Genomic DNA, 10,315 nt, shown 5'->3' on the forward strand with positions numbered 1-10,315 from the left:
CAAACTTCTCATGAATTTGAAATACCCTGCCTAAATATTAAGTTTCCTTATGTTGGGACTTGCTTGGGGCTACTCTCTAGTATATTAATCCACTAGTTTACTTTCCAGTGTCATCTCACTTTATTACATTAACTCTGTTGTCACTTTCATTATCATTATATATACCTCATAATGAACATGAATTCTGTTTGAATTTTCTTATATGGACTTTGAGATCAACTTTTTGGATACTGATTAGGAGTAAATTATACTCTTATACTCATTTAGTAAAGATAGACATCTTCACATTATTAATTCTTCCCACTCTGAACTTCATTTTATGTAGGATAAAAATATTTAAAAAAAATTCTTATGGGATCTGAAAGATACACATTGATGATAGCACCTTCTAAATCAACTTTCTAACACGGGAGGATATAATTAGAAAGAAACTATGGCACTAATTCCATGAATCTTTTAATTCTGGACTTTGCTCTAAATGATAAGATATATCTATCATTTTCAGAACTAATTTTTTCCTTTTTTACCATTGCTTTTGCCTTTGTCCCCAGGGTTGAAAGTGTGGGACTACATTCAGCATGTAAAAAGATTTGGTCACAGAGATAATCAAGAGAATTGAAGATATGTCTGTTAAGATGGGTTCAGTTTAACTCAGGTTCCTGCAATGAATGCTTTCCTCCTCCCTGCCTGACCGATGGGATGACCTGGTGCAATGGGCTCAATAAATGAGCAATGGTGCCAAAAGACAGAGCATTTCATCACCTATCCTTATGACCTCTTTAACCCAGTGGCTGAGACTATCAACCAGGGAGACAATTAGTACCAGTTATGTTCTAGTCTTGTGACATGGACAGCTATTCACTAGGAAAGAGACCAATTCATTTCATCCAGGTCGCTGAATGATCACTGGATCAGAAAGACTTTTAGTCACTGCCAAAGTGAACTCCATTCGAACCACCAGACCTAGTTGTGTGAGTCCATCTGTCACTGCCATGCCAACTGGTCACCCATATAGACATTGCATTAAGTGCAATAGCCTCTGAGATGATTTATAAGTTCACCCATAAACATAAGTCTATGTCTTGGATATGGGAAAAACATGACATAGAATGGAGGTGTAGATATTTTTTATGTCTCCTGCCTCTTCATTCTAATTTGTCTTACTGAATATGTCATTACCTATGTGTGTTGTTATAAAGCTCAAATCACAGATAATATTTATTTCTCCTCCATCTCAATTTCTCTTAGACTTAGACACTGCTTACTTCACCTATATAGAACATGGGGTGGGGAAGGATTCAAAGTTTAAAAGCTTGTTAAAAGATAGCTTTGTAATATTCAAACGTTGTAATTACAAAAACTTTTACAATTGGTCTTTCTTGTCTTCTTTAGAGGTGGTAAGTGGTCCATCCAGATTACAATAAAAGATGGCCGACTTTTAAAATAATACATAGAATTTCAGACACTCTGCAGGACTGATTTAGAGACTGGCTGAGTCTTCTACATAAGAGATTGCCGCAGCCCAGCTGCAGCAAAATAACCGGGGGATGACGAACAACTTGTGTAGATTGATACAGCAGGAGTGGGAGCCGTTTATTGTAGGACCAGAGGAGTATATATACATTCCACACAGCTTATCTTAATTAACATAAACTAGATACAGCAGTCAACCAATAAGGAATCTCCACACTTAATGGCTCGCTGGCTTTACTTCACAAACCACTCCCTCTGGCAAAATGCCAGGCGCCGTCTTGACTTATTTACAGACCCTAACAAGAGATGAGGTCTGAATGGATAAATGTTCTGAGTCATTCTTGAGGAATATCCACCTGTATCGCATCTTTCTGGGTGCTGGGTTTTACTGCTAACTAATAAAAATTATAATAAACCAGCCCTTTAGGTAAAAGAAAAAAGCAAAATTTTCTGATTTCTTTTGTTGTTGTTGTTAACCAGAGTTAATCTTGGAAAGCAAGTTCTGAAGTTAAAAGTCAATATTTATCACGTATCTTTATCATTTATCAGATTAATTTTATTGTTGAAATTGGAATTAGTGTCATTTTCTCATAACACTAAAGAAGATCACTCTACTTAGAGAAACTACTAAATAAAATAACTACTAGGATTTTCCTGGTATCTCCCCTGGATACTATAACAGGAAGGGACAACAGATAGTATATTAGATGTCACTGTACCATCCAAAGAAGTCATGTGGATGCACCAAAAGAACCTGTCTTTGAAGTCTATTTAAAAGTTATGATGGTCCACACCTATTTTTCCAATGACTCAGGAGGCTGAGGCCAGAGAATTGCAAGTTTGAGGCCAGCCTTGGCAACCTAGCAAGATCTTGTCTGAAATTTAAAATATGCATATATGAAGGAATGTAACTCAGTGGGAATGCACTCCTGGGTTCAACCCCCAGTTCAAAAGAAGAAGAAGAAAAAAATAAGGCCAAATTGGAACTGTTAAAGTTCATGGTAGAGAAGGGAAGGTGTCCTCAGCCTCCACCAGACAGGAGCACCCTAATGAAATTCAGTGTGCAGCCAGCACCAAGCACCAGAATCCTCAAGGGAGTTTGATGTGTTTTCTCCATTATGAGCATAGTCTTGTAACAATTCACCTGTTTATTATGCTTATTATTTTCTTAGTTCATCTCAAAGGACTCCTCTGAGATAACGGATATAATATAATTCACCTTCTAAGAGGAAAAAAAGAAAAATCCATCAGTCTCAAGAAAGCCTAAATTTGAGATTAGAAAGAGACATGAAATTCAGCTCAGCCACGCTGTATTTTTATAAAAATTAAGTTCAAAGAAATAACTGAAAGTTACCCTGTGCATGAAGAGTATTAGTAAAGACTATGCAAATAAACAACACCGTGTATAAAGCTGAGGTTTTCAGGATTGTAAAATACTGCTCCACATTGAGGCTATGAAAGGCTTGAGCAAGTTAGCTGAAAGCAGGTTTGCCGTTGCGTATCAGGAGCACATTACACAGGGAGTGAAAAATAGTCTTTCGTAACCATTGCTCAGTACAAGGAGCAGCACCTACTGAAAAGAGCATAGAATTTATACTATAAATAAAATTCAAAGCCTCAAATACATAGCTGTAAGAACAGGAGAATAATTTCACCTGCTTAATGGGAAGAATATTCAGGACATTTATTGTTTTTACTCTTGCTTTCTTTCCACTGAATATATTACTTGAGCTTGTGCTTCTGTCCCAGGAGAGAGAGATGACCCTTCTCTTAGTGCTTTCCCATTTTAGTTTTCATCTTCCATAATGTAAGAATAAATGCATGAAATGGAAATGGACTTGAACATGACACACGATTGAAAAGAATGATTTGGAACTGCATGGCGGACCAACAAGAACGTACTAATAGGCTGGATTAACTTCCACTGATCATTTCCTATTCCTGGACACTGTATTAAGCACATTACATAGATACCCTTAATTAAAATAGAAAAGAAATTTTAGAAAATTACAACTAAATAAAAATAGCACGTCAGCAAGAATTTCAGGTACAAAAATTATATGTAAGGGCAAAGCAAATCACGAAACTCATAGAAAACAACTTCTTTTTTTTCAGACAAGAAACAGCTGGAAAGTAATTAATTTAAGAAAGGTTTATTAACAGTCTACCACAAGTGAGGGATGGCACTGTATTATTAGGTGCTGGGTGAATAAGACCATACTAAGATTCTATGAGACAAGAAAGGAAGATTTGCACTGTCAGAACGCACGTGGAAAATGGGTCAGGAGGCTTTTTTTTTTTTTTTTAACAAACTCTAACAACAATGGCATCCAGCAATGTAGCACTCAAAAGCACACTAACATTTTATTTCTCAAGTAGATCACAAGTCCCAAGATGGCTAGAAGTATGTCTTACCCACCCATTATCCCCTGCACAATCTTAGATATACTCTATAAAGGCTAGTTTATTAAGTATTGATATTAGAAACTGGGAGAGTCTTGTATCCTTGAGTAATCAATGCTCAAGATGTTTTAAATTTAAAAAGGGAACCAATTGGATTTTTAGCCACTCCAGTTATAGGGCATGATTTAACTTCAGCTGTAAAAGAGGTGACACACTGTGCCCAGTGCTAAACACTACCTCTAAGGACAGCTGCGGTGTGGGAAAGAGATGAGGTGCTTTCTATTTCTCTAGCATTTATCATCAAGGGAAGACTATAGCTTTAAGGCTATTTGCTATTCCCCCTTGTACACCTAAGTTTGGGGTCATAGTTGTGTCATTTGATGTGATACTCATCCAGTGTTTTTGTCTTCTTGGGCCCAGAGGGAAAATGGGAATTCAATCCAGTCAGTTGAGAATGGACGCTGTGCTATGTAGAAGTGCGGCTGGTGTTATGTGGCTGTGTTGATGCTGGTCCTGTTAGCCACGTTGTTCCTGCTCACCACACAGCTGTAGGGAGAGGATAAAGCCAAAAACCAACAGTCAGGGGTGTTCATCTACAGCTAACATTTCTGAGTGCTCATGATGTGCCTGCAGATTTTAGAGGCTCCTTATGTAGATTGATTGACATAATCCTCACACCTCCCCTATTAGATGAATACTCCAATTCTCTCCCCCTTAAGATAAAGAAACTGAGGCAGGGAAGCCTTAGGAAATTTACTGAAAAACACATAGCTCACAAGGGAGATCTGAGAATTAGATCTTAGTTATGTGGCTCCAAAGTCTGTCCCATACTATGTTCAGCGGTCCCTGCTACCTCACCAGTTTTGCTCACCCTCACAGGGATTTCTGGTCTAACAGCTAATCCAATGTTCTCTCCATGACTGCTGCATAGCACTGGGCATCCTGAGGACCGCATACCTTCTGTTTTTCTGTGGCTAATAACACAATTCCACAGACTGGGATAAGTTCTAAGGAGAGGAAGTTTCTTTTGGCTCATGGCTCTAGAAGTTTAAGGTCAAGGCCCTGCATTAGTGAGGCCCCTCTTGCTGATAGTCTCTAGGCAACATAGAACATCACGAGGTGAGAGACAGGGAACATACACGTGTATCTTCTGGTGTCCCTCTCTCTTCTTATGAAGCCTCCAGCATTTAGTCATGAGGGTTCCAGCCTGCTGGCCCTACCTTATCCTAATCACTTCGTAAAAGACCCACCTCTGAAAACCAGAGTGGATTAAGATTGTGCCCACTTAATACCTCACAAGGATGAAACTCCAACATGAGTTCCTGAGAGAACAAACCAAATTCAAATCATAGCACCTTGACTTCACTCTCTTGCCCTAAATTCTTCCTTTTCTAGTCACGATGCACCTCATGTGTTTACCTTCCCCTTCCCCTGGCTGTGTGTTACCCTGAAGGTTTGATCTTCTAAGTCTTCCTCAGGAGCATTTTTTTTTATTAGTTGTTCAAGACAATACAATGATCTTGACATATCATACATTTGATTCAAACAGGGTATGAATTCTCATTTTTCCACTTGTACAGATTGCAGGATCACATTGGTTATACATCCATGTGAATACATACAGCAATCCTAGTGTCAGTTGTATTCTGCTGCCCTCCCTCTCCCCCCTCCCCTCCCCTCCCCTCCCCTCCCATCCCTATTGTCTACACATACTACTGTGACACTTATCTCTCTCTCTCTCTCTCTTTTTTTTCCCCTTCCCTTCCCCCTCACACCATTGTATATGTATTTTGTGAACCCATGAGGAGCATTTTTATGGTCAGAACAAAAAAGAGGATCTAGATAAAGAAGACACTGGACAGATCTTAAAAATGCAAGACTCCTGCTGTGATTAGGCAAACTCATTACTCAGAAATTTCTGAATTGCCTTCACCAGGGGTAAGACAGCACACAACATTTGAAGGGCCAATGGTAAGAGAAGGACAACGTTCCATAAGAGAGTACAAATAAAGTCAGTATATAGGGATTTTTAACACCAGAAACACCATAAAAGCAACTTTGTGTGACTGTTGAGGGACAGGCCTTCATGTTCTTCATGTTTGTGAGGATATGTCCCTGGTATAATGACTATTACCCCCAAAAGTCACTTTGAAAAATTCTGAAACTGCTTTCCAGACTCATTCATAAAGAGTGTAAAAAATTTACTGTCCATTGCAGTCAGTGTCAATGACCACTGAAGGATGATAAATTCATTCTAATAATCTCCCCAGCTAGTCATGTGGAGTGTGCCACCAGGGGAGGGGCTGTGCTCGGGCCAGACTCAGCAGGCCCATAGATTGGGAGTATTCACATTTCTCTGAACAGCATCTCTGGACTTCACTTTTTCCCCTCCTGTTCCTGGTTGATTCACCATTAGATATAAACTCAGGCATGTAGCGTTATTTATTTCTACATTTCTCACCTGAAATGTTAGTCTTTGCTTCGTTATTATCAATTCCACTGTGAACTTAGATGGTTCCATAAAATATAAAGGCAGCAGGGGGAGAAGATTGGAGCTGTTGTAGGGTTTGATGTCATTTCTTTGCTAGGTAGAACACTCGACAAAGGACTGTCAGGTGTGTTTTTATTATTTTACTAGGAAGGAAATAAGAGGTTGTAAGAGAGGTTCTCTGTGAACGATCAGATCCAAAGTGCAGTTCATATATTCTCTTCTGTTTCAATCAAATTAAGTGAGCGACCACATGATTACTTATTATCTAGGCAGGAATACTTTGATAGTAAAATAAGTCAGTATTAACAATTAAATAAGGGCAACAGGCATGTACTGGAACTGTCTCAGGCATTAAGATGGCTGATTGCCCTAAAACTAGGCAGTCCTCCTACAGAATGATTTTTTATTTGCAACTGAAGGTGGTAGAACTTATCTTTAGGTGTCTTTCCAAACAAGGTGGGCCACGTGGCCAATATGTCACTTGATTTTCACCCTTTAAACAACCACAGTTTTTCCTTCAACAAGACTGCAGCCTCCATCTCTTCTTCTCTGTTATTACTACTCAAAAGTGGTTGTCCAGGTAGATAAATATCAGCTTATAGTCAGAGTAGCCAATCAATTAATCACCTATAGTTAGTACCACAGATGGAGTTTTCCAGTGCATCAAGCTTAAAGATTTCTATTATCTGAGAAGGTAAAAACAAAAGTTGGGCAACTGTTTTATAGAACTGAAACAAGTTGGGTGAGTTTGTCTTTGAAATCCTCTTCTCAGGATCCATATCATGGAGCTAGCTATAGATCAGGAAATGAATGAGTGTGCTCTGTACAGAGTTCTCACGGTATCTAACTGCAAGAATAATAATCTTATAATTTTATACCTTTGGATTACCAGAGTATAGTTATTTTATCAACATTTATTTTATTTTAAAAGAAGGTTTGTATAATTAAAATGACTTCAAAGCCCAAAGGAATAGCTCTCCAAATGAATAATTTCAGATATTTGACCTACCCCTGCACCTTGAGTCATTATTACTCAAGGAAGGACAAAGTATTTGATTGGATATGACCCAAATCAAATGCAAAGACATCTAATCATCTGCATCAACTACTCCCCATAAATGAATTTTCTCTTCATCATCAATTCATTTGCTTCCGAAAGAAATCCTAACAGGTTGGGCACCCTTATTTCTAAAAATCCAAAACTTTAAATACTTCAAAATCCATGAGCACTCACATGATACCACAAGTGAACACTTCTATGCCTGACCTCATATGACAAGTCACAGTCAAAATGCAGGAGTCCTAAAAACCTTGTATGAAATTACCTTCAGGCTATGTGTATAGGTGTATATGAAACATAAACAAATGTCATGTTTAGATTTTGGTCCCATTCCCAAGAGTTCTCATTATGTATATGCAAATAGTCCCAAATCTGACAAACTTCAAAACTCGAAACACTTCTGGTCCCAAGTATTTTGGCCAAGGAAAACTCAACTTGTACTAGTTTTTTAAGGAAAGACAATCTTAAATTTAACTTTTCTTGAATTTCAGAGTCATCTTTGTGAGGACTCCTCATGCTATTTCTGCTGTAGTAACCTGAGTATCTGCTTTTTAGTGATGGTATTCTTCTCTTTCCTCTCAAGGTCAGCTGTCATTAAACTTCCATCTGACATCATGTCACCTCCTGTCCTTCTAATTTATGGCTGCAAAACTGCTAAGTGGTCAAAAACTAGATGTCAAATATAATTAAGGATGGCTTGTTAAGAAATAGTCACTTGGATACCAAGTCCTTGTTTTTCTTGTTTCAGATTTGGAACGGAATTGCCAAGAGTTCCAAATGAAACTTCTAAGTGGAATGGAACTTAAGTCCCTTACTAAGTCTTCCTCGTAACCCCTCCTGTGAAAAGACCTGATTTTTTCTCTTTCTCTTATTCATTAGACATTTCCTGTCTTTTGGGGGGTTTTATGTCTGTCTTATGAGGTGACTAAACCCAAAATATAATTGGGCTTTTCCCCTCTTCCCATTATGTTTCAAGGATTTCACAAGAATAAAAAAGTCCAAAAACCAATAGATGAAAAGCCATGTCCAAACACCTGGCCTATTCAAACCAACTACAGAAAAGAACTCACATCTGCCTATGTTGGGCTTCAAGACTGCTTGAAAGGTGAATAGGAAACGGATGTTCACTGCTGCCGACCATTTCATTTCCACCCCAGGCTCCAAATCTTAGAATCCCTGGGCTTAAGGCAAAGCCATGCTAAATTCCCTGATGCCCAAATATTAGGCAAGAACTGAATTAACCTTGTCTATGAGTTATCCTAAAAACAGCATCATAGGAGGTCCAGTAACACTGTTCAAAACAAAATGATTGACACTCCCTGGCCAAATTACACAAATCAACATGAACTTCCTGCTACCATCCTCTCCCGCTCTATAAACCACAATGTGAACTGCAAATCGAAGCAGAGAGCAGAAGTAATTACCTAGCTAATTCAAATAGAAACAGATATCTCTCATTTTGGCTATAGCATTGGGGAAATCCAGTCTTCACTACCTGTGTGTATTACCAAGCCGTTACCCCAAACATCCGCCTCACTCTGAGTCCTGTCAAAGAACATCCTCTCTTCAGATTTATAAACAACAGTCTCTGAGCAAATTACTGAGGTAACATTTAAATCCAGCTGTCGATTCCTCCAAGGTAAAATTCACAGCATTTTATTCCACATTTTATTCTACCAGCTATGCAGAGAAAGGAAATGGCTGAGACAAATACTAAAATCCCAAGCACAAATTTGCTATAGAATTAATATCACAATTTGTCACTGATAATGAAAGCATATAAAACAGGTCCTGACAGCATGTTATTTCTGTAGCACATCATTCTTTATAAAATCTGAACAAGGTTTTCCCGTGCAACTGTGGAAATTATTTTTTTCCCTAAATTTACAAAGCAAAATAATATTAATATTGTGGTTAGTAGCCATCTGCTTCATGAGAATTCTGTGCAATCATTAGTCTAAACTGATGGCATCGTGGCAAGCTGCCACGTCCCAGGAGGCCAGCCTCTAAAACTCATCAGCATCTTTGAATCAGTCTTAAATCCAAGAGCGCGAACCAGAAAATGGGAGATCTACATCATGAAACTCTGTTTTTAGACACTGAACCCCAAAATATCATCTCACTCCAGCCTATATTCAGAGCCATGCATCAGACAGGCAGTCAAATGAAATCACCAGGCAACAACGAACAAACAGGAAGCATTTAGGTGGCATGCCAGGTCCAACAGAGCAACCAGCAACCTGTGTTCCACTCAACAGCAGCGGTTTTCACTACAAAGTCAGAAAAGGATCAAGCTGTGAAGGAGTCCAGCTTATCACACAATCTCACTGAAGTCACTGTAACTTTTTTAGTAAAAAAAGAAAAAGAAAAAAAAATACCGTAGAAGCAGCAGCATGCAGAGGGATCCAAAGGAAGTGTGAGCTAAGTAATATTTCTCATACCGTTTCCATCAAAAGACCTTGCACCAGAATTTTCTGAATTTAAATGTTTCATTCAATAAGCTATGTTCTCTCCTGCCATTTTGAATAGCCTGTTCTAATGATTTTCATTTAGAAATGCAAGAGAGTGCTGTATTTTTAATGTTTAATCAATCTTCAAGAACTCTGTGTGTTTATAATCATGGGCCATATGAATGCTAGCAGAAGAAGGTGCGTGACCAAAAAATGATTTAGCAAGACACACCATAACTGCTTTTCTCCTGTATGTCATAATCACCTAATCATTTTCTTTTTTAGGCAACCTAGATGCTCTATGCAGGGAATGGAAAAGGGGGAGGAAGAAGAGGTAAGCAATAAAGCAATGTAACTAGAAAGTCACAGTTAAAGGTAGTCGTCTTGCAATATGTATGCAGACAATTCAAGTCACACCAATCTTTTTGCTTCACTTAA

This window comes from Marmota flaviventris, chromosome 5 (assembly GCF_047511675.1).
Source record: "Marmota flaviventris isolate mMarFla1 chromosome 5, mMarFla1.hap1, whole genome shotgun sequence".
Classification (NCBI taxonomy): Eukaryota; Metazoa; Chordata; class Mammalia; order Rodentia; family Sciuridae; genus Marmota; species Marmota flaviventris.